This window comes from Balaenoptera ricei, chromosome 4 (genome assembly GCF_028023285.1).
Source record: "Balaenoptera ricei isolate mBalRic1 chromosome 4, mBalRic1.hap2, whole genome shotgun sequence".
NCBI classification, from domain to species: Eukaryota; Metazoa; Chordata; class Mammalia; order Artiodactyla; family Balaenopteridae; genus Balaenoptera; species Balaenoptera ricei.
In genome coordinates, this window is record NC_082642.1 from 114,228,087 (window position 1) to 114,250,471 (window position 22,385).

Sequence of the window (22,385 nt, forward strand, 5' to 3'; positions counted from 1 at the left end):
GTTGGTGTGACTTTGATCAATTGTGGCAGACTACAGCTAAGATTGTGGTCCCTGCTCCTTAAATTCTTAGAAGGGTGAAGCCTGCTAAGAGTAGGGAGGAAGATAGTGAGTCAGCTGATTCTGTGATAGCCAAGACCTTGTCTCTGAACCATATTTTCATGACATAACTTATTATGTTGCTTACACTTGGTGGCTAATGCAGCAGGTATAACATTCTATTATTTCTGGTTTTATTTTGTTAACTAATATTATCAATAACTATTCTCTTAACCGTAAAGAAAAAATATGGTTAACTACTTTATCAATCCCTAAAAATACAACTATTTTATGTGCTGAAAGAAACCATATTTGTTCTTAAATTATGGGATGGTTTGGCATGACAGCTAACATTCATGGAGAATTTACTATTTGCCAGGCAGTACTGAAAACATTTTATATTAATTCATTTAACCACCTTGTGTTGATTAACTTATTTAATCCTCAGAAAATTCCCCCTGATACAGAAACTATTATCAAAATCATTCCTATTTACCTGTGAGGAAACTGGGGCATAAAGAGTTTAACAAGTAAAAAGCCCCACAGACAGTAAGTAGCTGGATTGGGATTTGAACTCAGGGAGGCTGCCTCCAGGGTCTAGGCACTTAACTATTATACCACATCACCTCTTTGAATAGGAATTTTGAATATAGAATAGACTTTGGAACATACATAAACTTTCCATGTGAATGCCCGCCCACAATGGTTGAATTTGGAATTTTTATGCAAATGTTATTCTGCTCTTTATATTCATTGAGCTTCCAGATTAAAACTAAGGGTTATTGAAGAATATGGCAAAACTTTATTTATTTAAAAACTTCTGAACACCTCTTATATGTAAGGTACTCTAATAAGAACTGAAAATAAAGAAAAGTAAGACAAAACCCCTAATCTTTTGTGAACCTTAAAGACAAGAGAATAAATAAATTTTCAAAATACAAAGTTCCTCTTAAAAAAAAAAAAGTCCCAATAGCTGTTGAGAGAATTTGAGGCTGTTATGGTTTCCTTGAACTCCTTTTTTTTTTTTTTTTAATGATGCAGTATTCAACAATTTATCTTAAAAATGACTTTAATAATTTTAGCATCGGTAAAAAAACCACTGCTAATACACAAATTGAAAAGGACTTAAGACCAAGTCCTTGGTTCCACATTGCACTTCATGGTGACAACTATTGGAAGCTTTTCTCATCCCACAGCAAACAGAAAGTCCCAGGTCAGCCAAAGAGACACCCACTCTTCCAGGTCAAACCTCCAACTACTAGGGGCAAATGCATGGTTGCTGGGTGAAGCAGGGCCGAGCAGATGGTGAGTAATAGCTGAGCTGGCCAGTCTCTGGGTGGTAGACCATCCCAAGAAGTAGTAGAATGTGTTGCTAGTGCACAGACTCTAGTGCCAGTGTTCAAATCCCAGCTCTGAATCTTATTACCTACATGACCTTGGGCAAGGCTTATCTTTTTTCCAAAATCTTTTTATGCCTCACTTTCCTCCTCTATAAAATGAAGATAATAATAATAGCTACTTTGTAGGGCTTTTGTGCAGATTAAATAAGTAAATATAGGTAAAACTCTTAGAATAATGTCTAGCACAGAGTAAGTGCGATATAAGTATTAGCTGTTTTTATTGTTGTTATCATTACTGACAGAGGCAGAAGTGGATCCAGGGCACTAGACAGGAGGGAGAATCACAGTCTACCTCACTTGAAACAAATGTAAACCCAAGGAGCCCACTCTTCCCTCCCTCCCATCTCCCAGAGTACATTTCTCCAGCTCTTACTTGTTTCATCTTCTAAGGAAATTTATGACAACGAAATATGTACTTATACTCCCTCCTTTTAATTAAGTTATTTCCATGTTAGATAATAATCCATTGTTAATGATGTCTCCTTTTGAATATTTAACAGATTTTGTTTCTTCATTGGCTTTGGACCATGGAAACTGGAGCGGGAAATCAGATGACTGTACTTGCAATTCAAAGAGCAAACTGAATAATCCTCAGTGATACTGAGGTGGAGATGCCTTGCCTTATGAGAAACCATGGATCTTGAGCCTCTAGTTCTAAATATCCTTCTGAGATGTCTTTCCCTGTTACTTGGAAATGATGGATAAAACATGTCCAGTATAAGGTCAATTCTTACTTAGCCGTTACAATAAAGGGGACATTAAGTCCAAGTACTACCTGGATCAGGCCAAGAGGGGCCTCTGCTCTGACCTTCCTGAAGCTGTGCCTTCTCCACATGCCATGGGGTGAGGACCCCAGGGATTGTGCTGTCCAGAGCCTACTTTCTTCTAGACCATGCTCGGGTACACATACCCTAGAATTCTCTAACTGGATGATCTTGAGTTCTTTCTAGTGACTTCACAGGCTTCTTCTCAGGGCTCAGTCTCATGAGATGGACTGTCCCCCTGGGGTGTACACCTCTGGGTCCAACATGGGGCCAGGGAGCAGCTGTTTGTTAGTGGTTGTGAATGGGGTTGGCTGTGCAGGTGGCGTCTTCACATGCCTGTTGTGAATCCTCTTGTGGTCCATGGCTGAGCTGGAGGTGGGAACAAATGAGCCAGGGGTAGGCTGGCCTCCCTGCGCCTCTGCATTCCTGTGCAGCACTTCAAGGAGTCTGAGAATTCCAAATCTGAATGTGGCCTTTCAGATTGCTATGAATGTATATTTGCCAAGGCAGAGGATAAAACATAAGCTATTTAACAGTTTGTTAGCTTGACCCACAACTTTATATATATAGATATTTCTTTTTATGTGGACCATTTTATTTATTTATTTATTTATTTTTAAAATTTATTATTATTTATTTATTTATTTATTTATTTTTGGCTGTGTTGGGTCTTCGTTTCTGTGCGAGGGCTTTCTCTAGTTGCGGCAAGCGGGGGCCACTCTTCATCGCGACACGCGAGCCTCTCACTATCGCGGCCTCTCTTGTTGCGGAGCACAGGCTCCAGACGCGCAGGCTCAGTAGTTTGGCTCACGGGCTTAGTTGCTCTGCAGCATGTGGGATCCTCCCAGACCAGGGCTCGAACCCGTGTCCCCTGCACTGGCAGGCAGACTCTCAACCACTGCGCCACCAGGGAAGCCCCTTATTTATTTTTAAACATTATTTATTTGTTTTAGGCTGCGTTGGGTCTTCGTTGCTGCGCGCGGGCTTTCTCTAGTTGTGGTGAGCGGGGGCTACTCTTCGATGCGGTGCGCAGGCTTCTCATTGTGGTGGCTTCTCATGTTGCGGAGCACGGGCTCTAGGCGTGCGGGCTTCAGTAGTTGTGGCACACGGGCTCAGTAGTTGTGGCTCGCGGGCTCTAGAGCGCAGGCTTTGTTGCTCCGCGGCATGTGGGATCTTCCCGGACCAGAGCTTGAACCCGTGTCCCCTGCATTGGCAGGCGGATTCTTAACCACTGTGCCACCAGGGAAGCCTAATGTGGACCATTTTAAAAGTCTTTATTGAATTTGTTACAAAATTGCTTCTGTTTTATGTTTTGGTTTTTCCGCCATGAGGCTCTTAGCTCCCTGACGGGATCAAAAGCGCACTCCCTGCATTGGAAGGCGAAGTCTTAACCACTGGACCGCCAGGGAAGTCCCGATCCATAACTTTTAAATACTTAAATGTATGGTATGAGGGCCTCCACTTGTACTTTTGCCCAAAGCATCACAAATGTTAGGAGTGGGCCTGATTAACATGGATACACATAAAAAATTCCATGCTAAAATGTCCATGATTTTCTTTGCTGACACAGAAGCGCCCAAGAAACAGAGCAGGCTGTTCAAAAGCAGAAGCCGAGGAGGACTAACAAAATACCAGGGATGGCTATCCATTACCATTTTTCTTCTTTTTTTTTTTATCTTGCAAATGAGATCTCTGGAAAGGGAAATATGATTATAATTTATAAATCAAAACCAATAATGGGAAGTTTCACTGGAAGAAAAAGCAGAAGAAAGCAGAGGGAAAATCCCCAGACATCAGTTGCACCAAACATGGTATGTATCTGCTCTCTGTCAGCCAAAGCTTGGTGTCAGAAAATTATTGCTGGAATATCTGGAATTCTTAATTCCAGGAAACCTGGGGGCTTCTGGGCAGCATGTGCGAAGTTAAGAGGCAGGAAATAGTTCATCTTCTGTGAAAGTCACAAGAACAAAGAACAAGGTATTAGCAAGCTAGTGACTAGGCGTGGCCAAGTGAGTCTGTTTTCTTCTTTTCATGTTTCTTATGTTTTCTCTAAATGTCTGAAGCCAAAGCTTTTTGGAGAAGGAGAGTGCATCTTCCTTCTCCCCTCTGAGTTCCTGGGGGAAGGTTGCCTGTGCCTACTTGGCGTGGTGGTGTTTCTGGCGTGCACACAGCTGCCAACCACTCCTGACTCATCTTCAACACAGGCTGCTCATTTATTCCTGGGCCACATGGAGGACTAGCAAAAGCTAGTGTAGAAGAAACTTAGTCTTAGATTCTTTCCATTTAGATTTCAATCCTGAGGACCACCTGGGGACTCCTTTGATGAGCCTCTTCATTTACAGTCATTGTGGCCTCTGGCAAATCACTGAATCTCAAGAAGCCTCAGTTTCTTAGGTGTATCATGAGAATAATGACAACCTACCTTAGAGGATCATTGTGAAAACTGCCAACAAAGTGCCTAGTTTACAATAGATGCTTCCCAAAATGTTTTGGAGCCTCTTCCAAATAATGTAGTATTTTAAAATTGGTCTACATTTATATCAGACACATATTGTTTCTTTTTATATTTAAATACAACTCTTACGTAAATAAATTTTAAATTATTATCTAAATAAATTCAAATTATTATTTAAATACACTTCTACCTGTACCCCTCCTGGAGTTTATTCCATCACTGTCTCTACATACATGTCTGGCGTATAGTTCTAGAGGGTAGGTCTAGGAGAAGGGCCAAAATGAAACTAGAGGATGTCGTTTGATTATTTTCTGCCTGTCTTCCAAGGAACTCCTGAGTTAAAAATGCATCTGGCTCCCATTTCCTGCAGAATTTTGCTTATTTGAAATGTTCAAGAAATCAACTGATCCGACTTCAAACAGACTAGGTTCTGCTGGCCTTGGAAAAGCCCAAACCCCTGTTTGTGTCACTCCCAAGTCTGGACTTCACAAGCAGCCAGTTCCTTTCATACCTTAGTAAAGGACTTCTTTTTGGCTGTGTACTCTCTGTGCTGAGCCAAGTGTCAGGCTGGGAATTGAGGCAATAAATCTCTGTGAGTCTTCATATTTGGAATTTCTCCTGTTGCTTCTGATAAGGAAATGACAGAGTCTCTCAGCTCTATGCATGAACCTCAGAGAAATTTGTAATCCAAATCATGTTTTGCTCACGAAATGGAAACAAAAAGTGCTAAACCTGGCTTTGAGTTAACCCAGATGGTTTTGAAGGCCTGGGTAGTGGACAAGGAAATTATCTTTGTTGACTGAACTTGCAAAATTTAAAAATGAAAACAAATTTCTCTCTATCTTTTTAAAAATTCTGATTAAATCTTTCTTAATGGGTGGGGTGGATGGCAGCAAAATTCTTCCGAGGTGAAGGTCTTTGCAAAGAATCTTCGCCTTCCTGTAGTAAGAAGAGACCTCACTGTTGGTTGCATGCCCTCCTCTGCCCCTTCCCACATTTACTTTGGTACTTCCAAGTTTCGTACTAAGCCTCAAAGACTGGCTGAAGTGAATATGATTGGTGACCAGCAATTTCTCAGAAATGGAAAGATTTTCCCATAATCTATCCACATTCTCTGAGATGACTAATGAAGCCAGCCCAGGTCTGGCTAACTCCCTGAGTGATCATAGCAAAAAGATATTCTCAAAATAAAACAAGAAAAACTTTTTCTTAAATGTTTCTAGTTGATTTTGAGTATGTTCTATCCAACAGCATCCCTGACAACATTCATTTCTGGCATTTCAGTGCAAGTGGTAAAAATGACTTGGAACAAAAAGCTTCATTCAGCAGCAGTCCCTTGGCCCTAGCTATTGTTTGCCTGAGACCCACTACCATAAATGAAGAGGGGGAGGTTGATTTGATCATCCACGGTCCGAATCCTGCCAGAGTTTGGTTGGCATTGATATGACATCAACTAGCTAGTGGCCTTTTTCAAAGGACCCGTGGTTTTGAGCTATACCATGTGAGAAACCCATTTAAAAATGAGTTTCTTTCTCTCTCCTGAGACTACATTCAGTTCCTGATTTTGATTTTGTTGGCATAGTGTAAAATGGTCAATGATCCTGACACATTCACCATTTGGAGTGAACTGGTCTACCCATTCTTCTTACTACTGATAGGGATAGAATAGCATAGTTACACAGGTAGTTGTAGAAGTCCCAGTAGGGGACTATAGATAGAGAGGGAAACCTAGGAAACTTTGGGAGACCACTGTAAGTTAATGATCGCTCAAGAAAGCTATTGGAATGTCGTGGAATGAAGCAGGCTTGCTTAACTATAAAGCCATAAATAAAAGCACGAGATATGCCCCAGACCATTAGGTGGAAGAAAAATGTCACCACCCTTCTACTGATTTGAATAAGAGCTATGATAATCCTAGTTTGACCTCATAGGGTCAGACACTCTCCTGCCTGATACGAAGGAAGAACTAGTGATGTAAGCCTCATGTCTACTCGAAGAAGGCAGTCTTTCTTTCCCTTCCCCCTTTCCTTTGACTATAAAATTGTAGCCCACTTAATCCTCAGGGCAGAGCTCCCTTGCCTGCCCGCTTGTGTCTCTTACAAGCATCCTATGTTAATGAATCTACTTCTTGCCTATCACTTTGCCTCTTGCTGAATTCCTTCTGTGCTGAGACAAAAAGAACCTGAGCCTCAGTAAGTCCAGACACCAGATGAGTGATTCTAATTAAAGGACCGTGGGTTCGAGCCCCAATCTGGGTTTAGGCTGGGTTCGAGTCCCGTTACGGGGGTTCAAGTCCAAATCTGAGGTGCACGGTATCACTATTGAAGCAATCAGCTTGAGTTTCATTGATTTAACTAGCTCTTTTGGTGTCATGTAGGTACAGCTTTTTAAACTAGTAAAGCAGGCATTATGTGGCTAACAAAAACACTGGTTAATCTAAAAATCATGTACATTTAATCTTGGAATATGTTTTTTACTTATGTTTGAACATGGGTGTGTCTGATGTCCTAAGAATTCATTTCAAAGGAAATATTGATGCCCTAGAGTGAAAAATCTTCCAGACTTTCCATTTTAACTCTTACTTGGTTCTCCCTTTTTCTCCTGTCCAGTCTCTGACTTGGGACAAGGTAGATCAGGAAAGCAGCTTCAGGACATTTCTGGGTTAGAAGTCTTTCTTTCACTTTTTTATACTTATCATAATAAATTTTGGAAGTTCTGAGAGAACGAAGAAATTATATAGCAAACACAACTTCTTTACTTTGCATTTACTATGCGTTTTTAACATACATTCAGTTAAATATTTAAATATTTCCTTGGTGTCTATTGTGAGTCAGGCATTAAAGATACAGTGACAAGTAAGACTTGCAAGATTTCTATTCTCATGGAGCTTAAATTTTAGTGAAGGGAGTCAGACAAAAAAACCAAACCAGATAACTTTAGAGGCAAATACTGTAAAGAAAAGGAACAGGATCTGGTGATGGGATGGGTGTGAAACTGATGCTACTTTACCTTTGAATGTAACAAAGGAACCAGTCAGGTGACACTTTGGACATTGTGGGAGCAGAGTGCCCAGCGGGTGCCAAGGCTAATAATAGTCCTTTATTATGAGGATTAAATGAGTTAATATGTGTAGAGTGCTTACAACAGTTCCTGGCATCCATCAATGCTCACTGCTTTTCATTCTTTAAATAGTCCTTGAGTATCTACCAGGTTCCAGCCCTAGTGCTAGGTGCAGGGAATTAGGGCTGGAGACAGTCCTGACTTTAGGGACCTTGCTCCAGACTCCAGTGCAGTGATTCCCAATGTGTGGTGTGCAGAACATCTGCATCTTACTCATTGGCCTTCCTTGTTCCCAATCTCCTTCCCCACGGAGTCTGACTAGATAGGCTTGGGAAGTGGACCAAAACACCAAATTTTCTATAAGCTTGCTCCAGTTGATGGTTAGGCCCTCTAAAGTTTGAGAAGTATGACCCTACTGCGTGGATTGTGACTAATTGGTTCTCTTCAATACGTTACATGTTATAGCATCAAATATGAGCAATTGCCCCAGTGTAAGGAGTACTTCACAGTGCTCGAGAGTAGCTCTGCCCAGTCTCCGGAGCCATAAATATCATGGGATTATGTTTCACAGTTAACATCCTGTAATCCCTAGACCTAATTTTTTTTGGTTGATCTTGAGCTGGCTGGGGATGTGTGTGTTTTGGATTAACCTGCTTTTGGCCATGGTTTGGAAGGTTTGCCTGACACTCTTAAGTGTCTTTTAAAACCTGCCAAAGGGAAAAAAAAAAAAGCCTTTTACCTTTTAGGAAGAATGTGCCAACCAATGTTTGCCAAAGGCTCTTGTATCCTGGAAGAAATTCTATTAGTAAGTAGATTAGCCTAACTGAAATTCCTCCCCTGGGCTCCTCCCCATACCTATTTTTAAAGTGTAATGTCACCAAAAAGGGAGATGGGAAAGATTTATTTTCTCTCCTCTTAGCTTTCTAATAGAATGTATCCTATTCATTTTCTCACTTTAGAATGACTTATACACATTTCTAAAAGGTCTTAGAGTCAAGGGTCTCAAAGAACACTGGATACAAGGACAGATTCATGCTGATCCACTTGAGGTTGAGTGATAACAGCCTCTAAAATCCAGAACAGATTCCAGGCAAGCCTATGCCTTAGATATGTGAGGCTTCTGTTTTCTCATCAAATACTTTCCTAAAAGGACGTTTCCTTTTTTGTTTCTTATTTTTCTCTTTACTAGCTTCAATCCATAGCAACTCAATAGCTACGGCCAGATAGAATGAGAGCAATGGAAAAAAGACTGCCCTTGAGCTTGAGGTCAGAACTGGTAAGGGTGAATGTATTAATGTAAAAAAAAAAAATTTTTTTTTAAGAAGACGGAACAGATGTAAATTTAAGGCAAATTAGAATCATAGAATCTTAGAACTGAGTGGGTGGTCAAAAGAAATCAAATTTTGTGGTTGCCAGCCTGTCAATTATTCAATTTTTTGTTTAACTCTTCAGTTTGATGATGCCCCCTCGACAAAGACTATGAAGACTGGGTGAAATATGTCGGCTACGTAAAAACTGGTGAAACTCAAGATAAAGATCTGTTAATGCTCAGTCAGTGCCAATGAATGTTATAAATATGCAGGGCAATGAGAACCCAGTGCTGACACCAGAGAAAAAGAGTGCATTATACAAGAGCTGCTCCCCCTGAAAGAAAATTTTCTCTTGTAATTTTTATTAGATTTCAGCTGACAATGTGGCTTTTTACATAAAAACAATTAGAAAGAGAAGATTCGTTTCTACTTTCTATTTTTTCCTTTGACTTAGCAATTTATTCCAGCTTTTCTCCATTCATTCAACAAAGATTTGCTGAGAGCTAACTGTGTGCCAGGTACAGTTCTAATTGCTGGGGACACAGCAATAAAGAAGATGGAAAGGTCCCTGTCTTTATATGCCATTAGAATTTCATGTCTTCATCTATAAAAAATCGTAGCTAATTAGTATCCATCATACAAACTAAAATGTTGAAAAGGAGGCATTCTCTGAAAAAGGGGGACCTGGCAAAGGAACCACATTTCCTTGGAATTTGGTGTCCCTTCAGTTTTCTCTACATATAAGTAAAATAATTCCTGTATCCATTTTTAAAATACTGTTTACTTAGTTTTGGTTCTATCCAGATTTACGGTGATTTTGGCTAAGTCTCTGTACCCCCAAAGGGTTTTCTTGCTCTTAGCAATCATATATGGGTGATGTGATGGCACTGTCCCCAGATCTTTGCGGCCACACTCAGTACAACACAGCTGCCTGGAAGTTCAAGACTCTGGTTCCCACAAAAGAGCCACTGGCTCACAAACCAAGGACATTTCTTCCCTGTTTCCACTGTAACATTCTTTCCCAAGAGTATAAATCTCAGGCCAGTATTTAACATTCCTTTGAACTGAACCATGGACTTTTACCTTACTTCTTGAAAGAGTGGAGAGCTAGGCTTCCATTATGCGTATTTATAAACATGTCCTAGACAGAAAGCATGATTTTATAATTCTCCAGTCATGGGTCTTTGAAACTATTTTACAAAAGAATATTTTGAAACATCACACTGGATCAGGCTGATTGTCTGGTTCAGAATTCTGTCTCAGAGTGGGGGTCCACATGGTGGTGGAATATCACTGTTGCTAAACATGGCTCAACCTTAAAAAGCTGGTGACATATCCCATATCCTCTTGAATTAAAAATTCCTTTCACTTTAAAAAATTAATTCTGAAATGATTAACTAACATGATTAGAGGATTATAAGTTTTAAAAAACTAATTCTACCCCAGGCTTCCCTATTTTGGAAAATGGTATTACCACTTATCTATCTGGTTGCTCAGGCTCAAAGTTTAGGATATGTTCCTTTTTTTTTTTTTTTTGCATCAAAAATTCTGAGACCTTATATAGTCCTTTTAAAATTTAATATTTATTTTGACAAATGCATAATATTTTGAATTTAAGTTTTGAGGAAAGTTATGGTTATATGACATTGCATGGATCACAAAGAATAATGTTGAAAACTAATCCTATTTCCCTAAAAAATCGTTTCTCAAAGTTACTGCGGTTTTTAAAGTCTGACCTTACTTGGACAGCAACAGTCTTTCCTTCTTCCTCCCTCCCTTCCTCCCTCCCTCCCTTCTTTCATGGTAGGAACAGATAACGTAAGACCTACCCTCTTAAGTTTTTAAAGGTATAGTACAGTATCATTAACCATAAACAAAATGTCCTTCAGCAGATCTCTAGAACTTATTCATCTCGCGTAGCTGACACTTTTATACCCACTGAACAGCACGTCCCCATTTCCCCTGCCCCCAGCCCCTGACAACCACCATTCTATTCCTGTTTGTATGAGTTTGACTATTCTAAATACTGAGGAAACATTTTTCATATCAGCAAGTTTTAGGATCTCTCTATAAAAACGTATCCTGAGTCACTATTATTTAGGTACCATCACCTTATTTTGAGGATCTTTATTTTAAAAATAACTTTATAGAAACTTGAGCTCTTTGAAGGAAAATTCTCATGTAAATTGTAATACATAATTACATTCTATGTGTTCAATCCAAAAGATCCTTTAATAGGTGCTGGAAATACCCATTTTTCTACTCAGTCAGAACTCCAACCAAATAACCAACCTTTGTGTTTCTGTACCACTAGTATTTTGGTTTGATAACCATCCTGTAGAGTTTGGTTTATTGAGGTTAGAAATGGTTTGGTAACTGAGAAGTCTTAGATTAAGGAGTTAAAAGGCTTAGCAGTGAGCAGGTTTTTAAATCCAAGGAAATCTCTGATAAAAGAAGTCTGGAGTGAGGGGGGTTGGACCTCAATCCACCAGCAAAGATTCGACTTTTCTGCAGGAGTGCTTTGGTGAGGACTCTTGGAAGGCAGGGATATACAAGGGTGCAGAGTACAGGTGCACAAGCCAAGTGCAGCACTCAGGAAGAGAAGTGAAACATAGATCTCCCTGATTGAGCTCTTTACTTCTCTGCATTCACCATGAGTCTTATTATTACTACAAGCACGTCTGCATAATAGACCAGGAGATCTAACCTGCTGTTCTGTCTCCTTTCCCATGTGCAGGACAATTTGAGAACAACAAGTATGGTTACTTTCCATTATCTCCCTATTTGCTCTTGTGACCACATTCACTAGGTAACTTGAGCAGGTCTCAAAAATTTAATCTGGCTTTAAAGAACTTCAAACCACGTGAACTACATTTTAATTTTTTTTACTTTATAGATGAAGAAAGTGGGGCCCAGAGAGGTTAAGCAACCTGTCCAAAGTTGCACAGCAAGTTGGAAGTTAATTCCAAGTGGTGCTGTTTTTGTTGCATTGTGGTGTCTTTGTGTAGGTAGATACATTTCTTTAGTTATTATACATGAGCTGATTTCATTTGGAAGAATCAGAAAAAATTAATTCTTCAGTATATATTTCATAAAAATTTTCAGACCCATATCTGGGAACTGGTAACTATTCACAGTAGTATCCCTTATCTGTGGGGGATATGGTCCAAGAACCCCAGTGGATGCCTGAAACCTTGGATAGTACCAAACCCTATGTATTATATTTTTTCCTATACTTACATACCTATGATAAAGTTTAATTTATAAATTAGTCACAGTAAGAGATTAACAACAATAACTAATAATAAAATAGAACAATTATATGGTTTAATGAAAGCTACGTGAATGTGGTTGCTCAAAATATCTTATTGTACAAAGTCAATGTCTTTTCCATCTTAATTAAGTACTTATCACACACTGTGGCCATAATTTTTGCAGTTTAAGGTGTGACAGCAAAACTAGCATGGATTTCTTTTTCCTTCTTCACAATTTCACAGATAGAAAATTTGTTCTTTCTGTAGATCTTAGCAACCTCAGCATATGATTTTTTTCTTTCCTTATTAAGTCAAGAACTTCCCCTTTTTCATTTAGAAGAAGCACTTCATGGCTTTTCTTTGGCATATCCGAGATGCCAGCATCACTACTCTGGGGCTTTGAGGTCATTATTAGGTAAAATAAGGGTGACTTGAACACAAGCACTGAGATACTGCCACGGTTGATCTGATAACTGAACCAGCTACTAAATGACTAACTGATGGGACAAAGGGATGATTAATATCCTGGGTGGGTCGGAGCGAGAGGGCATGAGATTTCATCATGCTACTCAGAACGGCATGCAATTTAAAACGTATGAATTGTTTATTTCTGGAATTTTCCATTTGATGTTTTCAGATGGTGGTTGACTGTAACAAACTGCAGAAAAGAAAACCATGGTAAAGGTGGGACTACTGCGCAGGTACCAATTGTTTCCATTACCTGTGTATTTAAATTGCTGATATAAGAGAATATCTCTCCAGGAGCTGTCTAGGTTCAATTCCAGCTCTACCACTCTACCTCAGGCAAGTTTCTTAATTTCTTTGTACATCTGTAGTTGTATTTCCTGTCTATGAAGTGGGCATAATAATTGTATCTGTCTTATTGGGTTGCTGCGAATAACTGAACATAGATAACAGTATTAGAACAGTGCCTAGCACATAGTAAGTGATATACGCCTGTTTATTTCTACAGTGCCTAGGTACAAGTGTAGATAAGACCAACATACTTTAGAGCTTGTTCTCAGAAGTTCTCATCTTGAACAGTTTGGTAAAAAGTAGTAGTTTCCAAATTAAAGCATCATTTCATTCCGCAGTCTCTAGATGCAGTAATTCAAAGCCATCACTAGATGGCAGTTGTGATCCATTGTGACTTCAGAAGCAGGAGGTTTTAACAGATGGTTCAAACCCTAGAATTTGTTTTCTGTGCCCTGCAGCGTTGTGAACTCAGGCTGTCCCTTGCCCACAACGTGGGCCTTTAACAGAACTGTTAGGGTGAGCAAACTCTGCCTTCTGTGGCCACTCTTGGGACTCACCCAAAGGCACACAGTCTTCCTGATGGCAGCTTCACAGAAGCCTGGGTTTATTTGCCTCCACCCTACTGTGAATTTACTGTCTGCCAGGTGGCAAGAGGACAGTGTCAGGATACCCTGTGTTAAGAAGATTAATCACTGGTTCTCAAAGTCTGGTGCACCCCCCCCCCCCTCCCGTAGCAGCCTCAGCATCACCTGGGAAATTATACAAAATACAAATTCTTGGGCCACATCTCAGACCCGCTGACCAGGAATCAGTTTTCAGAAGCCCACCTGATGGTTCTGATCCCTGCTGAAGTTTGAGAACCACTGAGATGAACCAATGTTTAGCATCATATAAATGTTAGCACTGAGTGGGTCCTCAGAGAATATTTTGCCCAACTCATTCATTTTGCTAAGAAGGAGAGTGAGTCCAGGCAGTTAAATGACTCACTGAAGACCATAGGGTTAGTCTTGTGGCAGAGCCAGGGCCCAGGGCTGCCAAGTTGTATCCCCCAGCTCTCCCACTATATCCTTCACCCCTTTTCCCCTTCAAAACTGAGGCCACTAGATACACATTCTAGACTGATAACTACTTATGAAGAAAAAAATCACTTATTTTTTTATATAGGAGTTCATTCATTTCAATAGGTGTTTCTATAGAGATACAAAAATATGTGTGTGAGATGCATTGAGTGTGATGCACTTTCAGTTCCATGTGTACATGCGTGCATGTGCATGCGTGCATGTGTGTGTTAGATGGGAGGGGGGGAAATCAAGTAAAAAAAAGTCATGTCTCAGTTGCTAGAAGAGGCATATTGCAGGGCACCCTGGGTAATGGGTGAATGCAACTAAGTCAGGAGCAGGGATGAGGGAAGACAAGTAAGAGGAGGGAATTTCATAGCTGAACCCTGGCTGATGGGTTCACCAGGGGAAGTAGGAAAAGAACATTTGGAAAGAGGGGTCAGCATGTGCCATGAAACAGTGAGGGGAATCTCAAGAGTTTGGTTTGACTGAGGGGAAGGGTGTGTTTGGAGGAGTCATCGTGTTTTAAATAATAATATCACTACCAGGACTATCTGACACTTAGTGAATGTTAACTATGTGCCAAGCACTGAACTAAGCACTTTACAACTGTTATTGATTTAATCCTTAAACAGCTTTGCGAGAATCTACTCTTCTTCCTATTTTATAGATGACAGTACAAGTACATGCATTGTCCTATTTTCCTTAAAATCAAGTGTTATTATTTCAGTTTCTTAGACAAACTTAGAAAAAGAGTCTTAATATTTACTTGTTCCAGGACAATCTCCATAATGTGTAGTATATATTTTGGGGGGATGAGGAATATGTTTTTAATACATATAATTTTATTATAAGCATATTTTTCATAAATGCATAAAATCAGGAAGATTTTGACACCCTTTCTTTTTTAACTCAAGGAATGAATGTCCCATTATTCTTTGGTCTATCAGCAACTGTGGAAGTAGCCAGGATAATAGATGTTTTGTGTCTGAAAAGTGGCAAAGAAAGCTCCTTTCAATTATTTGACTCACTGAAGAAAGGAAGCTGAGTAATGAGTGAGTGATCTAGTCTGAAATCATTGGCTTTGTTATGCTTTTGGTTTTTACTTTATAGGCATTCACTGTGAATGTGTTTTTCATATATTATATGAATATTAGCCAATATTAGTATATTTTCTTCCTTGCCGAGGAGTACCCACAACCAAACTATCAAGTTCTGGTAGGATTTGAAATACCTACTCCTTCCTGTGAAAGCTTACAGGAATTCCTGGATACTTTGGGATATTTTTCAGTGGTTTCACTTTTTCCTGAGAAAATAATTTATCCTTCTTAGTTTTCTCATCTGTAAAATACTGTTATTGGATGAGATAGTCTAGAAGGCCCCTTTCAGCTCTAATGGTCTGTGGATTTATGATTTAATGATTAAATGGCACAAGGAACTCATTTCTGAGTTTTCTTTGTAGTAAAATTTTAGTGTTGTTGTCATAAAAGAAGTTAGCAGACTATTTCTCCATGAATATTTGAAAGAGATGCCTAAAACAGCTCTATATTTCACTTTTTAGCATCACTAAGACCCTATCCTGCTCAAAGATATGATTGTATAATATATTCTCACATGACATTTTACACATCTTAAGGTCTAAGGCCAGTTTTAAGTAGATACCATTAGAAATGATTTATGGTCAGTTTGTTTTATGGTGAAGAGGTACACTTTACATGATGCTCTGCTTTTCTGATTGCTGTCATAACAACTTTGAGCTTTAAGAGCTCATATTACAACCTTGATCTATCTTTATACTCATGTTCACAGCTGAGGGTAAATTGCTTTCTCAAGAGAATCTAGAAAACCCAATCTAGCTTTCACCCTCACTGTCTAGAGAAACTGAGTAGTCCACAGGTTGCTTTATCTTGAATCAAAGGAAGGGCAATAATGACTGGAAAGAAGAACCTATAAAATATATTATTATTTTAAAATTTTGTGATTGAGAACAAAATTTGCATTTTATGCTCCCCCCAAGATAATTTTTGCCTTTCTCATTTGCAATCAATTTTGGAATTGATTACAATAAATTTTCTATTCACTTATTATAAAAGCAATACCTGTTTATTCTGGAATTATTACAAAAAAGTATAAATAAGTAAAGAAATATCTAAAATTCTGCCACCTAGAGTTGGCTATTGTTAATATTTTTTTAAATTTCTTTCCAGGTAAGCATGAACATTAAGAAACTGGCAATAAGTTATATATTTTGAAATCTTTAAAAATATTAATATGTAATTAGCTTACATACACAATTTTTAATGTCAACCTTCAAAGGTAATATATTATTTTTATTGTATAAAAAGTTATAAAACTCTTCAGTTTTCACTGTTTTGTGATTTTCAGTGCCATTTTGATTTAGATCCCCTTTTTGTTTATTTGGCTTCATTTCTTCTTTTTCCGGAAAATATTTAAGGTAATTTCAGCCTACTTTCCTCCAAGTGGGTATTATGCATAGAGGAAAACAAAGCTCTGAAACTCATATTATATAGTTTTGTTTTACATGAGACCTTTGCTTTATAAATAACGGGTAAGTTTTAACACACTGGAGAACATTGCTATAAAGATTTCTATCGTAACATAAAGAAACCTTTAGAAAGTGAAGAGTAACTCCTCCTTCATATAATCTTGTTTATAAGCATGTATTTTTCAAAAACATGCTCACAAGTCTACCAATTTGTGTCCTCTTGGAGGGCAGAGCTCTGCTCTTATTGCCCAATATTCCCTCATATTCTAATACTGTCTCCATAGCTCACATTGTGACTTCAAACAGCACTGACCTAAGAGGCAGTAATGGTTAAGAATTTTTAACCATTAAAAGTTGGTTCTGCTCCCTGTTGCTAATTTTCAAATCCCTAAATGAGATAATCTTGGTCTAACTCTCAGTATAGTGCCTGAGACCACATAATAAATGCCAAATAGATTTTACTTTTCAGTAGTCTGGGCTAATTTTTTTTTTTTTTTACATCTTTATTTGAGTATAATTGCTTTACAATTGTGTGTTAGTTTCTGCTTTATAACAAAGTGAGTCAGCTATATGTATATATATATACCCATATCTCCTCCCTCTTGCGTCTCCCTCCCACCCTCCCTATCCCACCCCTCTAGGTGGTCACAAAGCGCCAAGCTGATCTCCCTGTGCTATGCGGCTGCTTCCCACTAGCTATCTATTTTACATTTGATAGTTTATATATGTCCATGCCACTCTCTCACTTCGTCCCAGCTTACCCTTCCCTCTCCCCGTGTCCTCAATTCCATTCTCTAGATATGCGTCTTTATTCTTGTCCTGCCCCTAGGTTCTTCATAACGTTTTTTTTTTTTAGATTCCATATATATGTGTTAGCATATGGTATTTGTTTTTCTCTTTCTGACTTATTTCACTCTGTATGACAGTCTCTAGGTCCATCCACCTCACTACAAATAACTCAATTTCGTTTCTTTTTATGGCTGAGTAATATTCCATTGTATATATGTGCCACATCTTCTTTATCCATTCATTTGTCGATGGACACTTAGGTTGCTTCCATGTCCTGGCTATTGTAAATAGAGCTGCAATGAACATTGTGGTACATGACTCTTTTTGAAGTATGGTTTTCTCAGGGTATATGCCCAGTAGTGGGATTGCTGGGTCGTATGGTAGTTCTAGTTTTAGTTTTTTAAGGAACCTCCACACTGTTCTCCATAGTAGCTGTATCAATTTACATTCCCACCAACAGTGCAGGAGGGTTCCCTTTTCTCCACACCCTCTCCAGCATTTATTGTTTGTAGATTTTTTGATGATGGCCATTCTGACTGGTGTGAGGTGATACCTCATTGTAGTTTTGATTTACATTTCTTTAATCATTAGTGATGTTGAGCATCCTTTCATGTGTTTGTTGGCAATCTGTATATCTTCTTTGGAGAAATATCTATTTAGGTCTTCTGCCCATTTCTGGACTGGGTTGTTTGTTTTTTTGTTATTGAGCTGCATGAGCAGCTTGTATATTTTGGAGATTAATCCTTGGTCAGTTGCTTCATTTGCAAATATTTTCTCCCATTCTGAGGGTTGTCTTTTCGTCTTGTTTATGGTTTCTTTTGCTGTGCAAAAGGTTTTAAGTTTCATTAGGTCCCATTTGTTTATTTTTGTTTTTATTTCCATTTCTCTAGGAGGTGGGTCAAAAAGGATCTTGCTGTGATTTATGTCATAGAGTGTTCTTCCTATGTTTTCCTCTAAGAGTTTTATAGTGTCTGGCCTTATATGTAGGTCTTTGATCCATTTGGAGTTTATTTTTGTGTATGGTGTTAGGAAGTGTTCTAATTTCATTCTTTTTTTTTTTTTTAATTTTATAGCTACTTTATTTATTTATTTATTTGTTTTTGGCTGTGTTGGGTCTTTGGTTCGTGCGAGGGCTTTCTCTAGTTACGGCAAGTGGGGACCACTCTTCATCGCGGTGCGGGGACCGCTTTTCATCGCGGTGCGTGGGCCTTTCACTATCGCGGCCCCTCCCGTTGCGGGGCACAGGCTCCAGACGCGCAGGCTCAGCAGCCGTGGCTCACGGGCCCAGCCGCTCCGCGGCATGTGGGATCTTCCCAGACCAGGGCTCGAACCCGTGTCCCCCGCATTAGCAGGCAGACTCCCAACCACTGCGCCGCCAGGGAAACCCTAATTTCATTCTTTTATATGTAGCTGTCCAGTTTTCCCAGCACCACTTATTGAAGAGGCTGTCTTTTCTCCATTGTATATTCTTGCCTCCTTTATCAAAGATAAGGTGACCATATGTGCGTGGGTTTATCTCTGGGCTTTCTATCCCGTTCCATTGATCTGTATTTCTGTTTTTATGCCAGTACCATACTGTCTTGATTACTGTAGCTGTAGTATAGTCTGAAGTCAGGGAGCCTGATTATTGTTTTTTACTATATATATTTTTTCTCCTAAATATGAACCCATTTCTCCTGAGGACTTTCACTTAAATTTTTCAAAGCAGAGATAAGCTACTTCTTTAGGGATTACATATAAGATATCTTAAAGAGTTGGTAGGGGGAATAAAATATACTCTATTTTATAATAAATTTATATATAGTTATTATGTTACATTGCCTATATCACCTAATAGTCCAATGTCTCATTCACTCATACTGTTTAATAGGAACACATTTTAAAATAAGGTGTGCTACAGAGTCATAAATATAATTTATAGTTCTTTCCAAGGTACTTTTACTCTAAGCTTTTCAATCATTCTACAAGTATAAAATGAGACCTTTTAATGAATGAGCAATTTGAGGCATCATCTAACAAAGTCTCACTTTTCTCCTGCCTATAAAAGATGGGTAAGAATGACTGAATTATTGTTGCAAATCTACATTGCTCTATGTTTGACAGAGTCTTTGGAAATTGGTCTCAGCTACATCAGGACAGGTGTATAAAGAAGTCCAGGACTGTGAAATCTGTACTGTGGACTCTGAACAATGGAATTCTCTAGTCCAGCTCTGACCAATAGAAACAATGTGGGCCATGTATGTGACTTTACATTTTCTGGTAGTCACATTAAAAAAGTTAAAGAAACAGGTGAGATAAATTTTAATAACATAGTTTAACTCAAGATATCAAAAATATTATCATCTTGATGTGGAATCAATATACAAATATTAATGAGATAGCTTACATTATTTTTTTTGTTCAAGGTCTTAGAAATTCTGTGTGTAAATTTACAATCAAGTACATCTCAGTTGGGACTAGCCACATTTCAAGTGCTATATCACCCCATGTGGCTCATGGCTACCATATTGGACAGCCCAGCTTTGGAGGTACCATAGCATGGCACTGTGGCGTAGAGAAAAGGAGACAAAGACCAGCTTGGAATCCTCATATATGTCTGTTCCTGGCTCTGACATTTGATACTGAGATGACTGTGAACAAGTGATTTAGCGTCTCTGGGTCTTAGGAGGCTGTGAGGAAGGTTAAATAATATATCATATTTGAAAGTGCTGTGTAAGATCATAAAGCACCATGCATGTGTAAGGCATTATAACCCCCTTTTATTGTAGATTTACTCTCATGACTTGTACAAGGCCACATTCCCAGTTGGTAGGAGAATCAAGGATAGAATCTGGGGCTTCTGACTTCTAGCCATCTGCTTCAACTATCGGCTGTTCCTAAATTGCTGGCTTAAAAATAAAACCCAAACGTTTTTGTTTTTAAAAAATGAGGAAGGAAGAGAGTGGCAGCAAGAAGTAAATTCCATATTAAATGGTTAGGGTCTTCTCGGTCACTGTCATAATGTTCTGCAGTAAAATTATACATATAGGATATTTATATACTTATATATCAGCATTACAACCATCAAGGATTGGACTTTATTGCTGTCATATAATACAAAACCCTACGTTCTTCAATGTTTCGAACAACTTCTAAATTGAAGTGTGGTTTCCCCACTCTATTTATCTCCAAAATATAGTACAACCACAAGAAAGCCCTTCCACACTGGGCTTGATTAATAAAACAGATATGGATCAATTCAGCAGGTTTTCCATGGATATTTTTGGTTACAGATGTAGCTCATTAATCCACATGTGTGAGACACCATCTCTCTAGTGTGAATCCAAGAGACACATTAATCTCTGAACAGAAAGTGGAAATAATTCAGTTCAATTCACCATATTATTTAGTGCTTACTGTGCGTAAGACACATCAGGTATTTTAAGGAGCAAATGGAGCTTGTTTCTCTGATAAATGTCACTTAGAAATATGTTATTCAACTTGAGGAAAATATGGAGTCTAGCAAACTGTCTATGATATATGATTCAGGAATCTATATTTTCAGAAGGTATAAAGATGATCAGAAAGGAAATTCCAGATTTTCCAAAAAATAACTTAAAAACTTACATTCTTTACTTTTGGAGGGCATACAGAGGATTACTTATTATGGTCTATTTCTCTAAATGTAAGTCTATCATAGTTTTCATATTTAAATTTTTGGGTCATTTTCTACATTTGTTTCAAATGAATTTCTTCCTAGAACTTAAAAACCACATGAAATATTTAGTTTTATACTATGTGAAATTAAGCATAAGCCAAGTTCATTTTCACTGAGAAGACATGCATTCAAGTTCTTTGTTCCCTTTCAGTCAAAATTCCTCCTTAAAAATGACTTTCATCTGGTTATTTTTTACTAGAAAACTATCAGAATATAAGCTTCAGTTCTGCCTGAATTGACTATGTTGAATAAATATAATTTTTATTTTCACTTGCTGAATCATTGCTGTTGACCATTGAATGAAATCATTTATTGAACAACCTTTACATTTTCTTGCTTTTGCACCCTAGTTTAAAAACAAAGTTTAATTTTTTAAAAATTCAATAAAATGTATTTTTGATATTTCCATCATAACTTTAAAAGCAATTCCTTTCCTCTGCCCTATAATAACCACCTTCTGCATTTTTATGATTTAGTTTAACATTATTATTGTAATTTTTTACTGGGTGAGCCCATCAGTGCCCTTGGCAGCAAGATTTTGTTACAAGAAATCCAGAAGCAGCTGAGCTTTAGTTGGCTGCAACAGTCATACAGTTTCTCTGGATTGAGTTCAGAACCTTACCCTGACATTATGAATGTAACACACGTCATGCCTCCTCCTTCAGCTTCTCCAAAATATGTGATTGGCTTGAGTTCTATAACCTGTTGCTTAAATGAGCATATATTTTTTTAATTCAGTGGTTTTGCATTATAAATATTTCATTTGGTTAACATCTGGCCTTGATGGAATTAGTGGTACCCGTAGTAAAATGTGATACATTAGGAAAATGAATAATGTATTTGCATTTCTCCAGGAACTCTGAATGGATTCATTCTAGACAGGATGTGGTCATGTGCATTAACTATAGGGCTAGATGCTGTGTTTTTCTTTTTGTTCAACTGCACCTCCAGCAAGAACACAAAAATCTGAGGAATCTTAACTATTCATTCTTTCAATTACTAAATAAAATTAAATAGACTATAAAAAGCCATTGTACTATTAAATATTAGGAAACATTGAGTTGTGTGTCCAGAAGTCACACTTAAGACCAGGCAAGGGTAATATGCATAAGATGGCTGTGGATACTATGAGATAATGTCTACTCGTCAGAAATGGATGGTATTTTTTTCTGTCGAAGTTCAAAAGTTAATGATGTACTTTATATTTTAATTGCTTTTACTGAGAGATCTGTTAAGGATAAAAGAAATTCTGGCAATGCTGTTACTATTTTTCACTGTAGATATATTCAATATTGTACAT

General features: G+C 38.3%; 1 protein-coding gene across 1 annotated transcript in view; it reads right to left on the minus strand.

The window, feature by feature from the left end:
- The window catches only part of COL8A1 (collagen type VIII alpha 1 chain), a 157,450-nt gene that overhangs the window by 33,130 nt on the left and 101,935 nt on the right, over positions 1-22,385 (minus strand). The gene's annotated exons all lie outside the window — the stretch shown is intronic.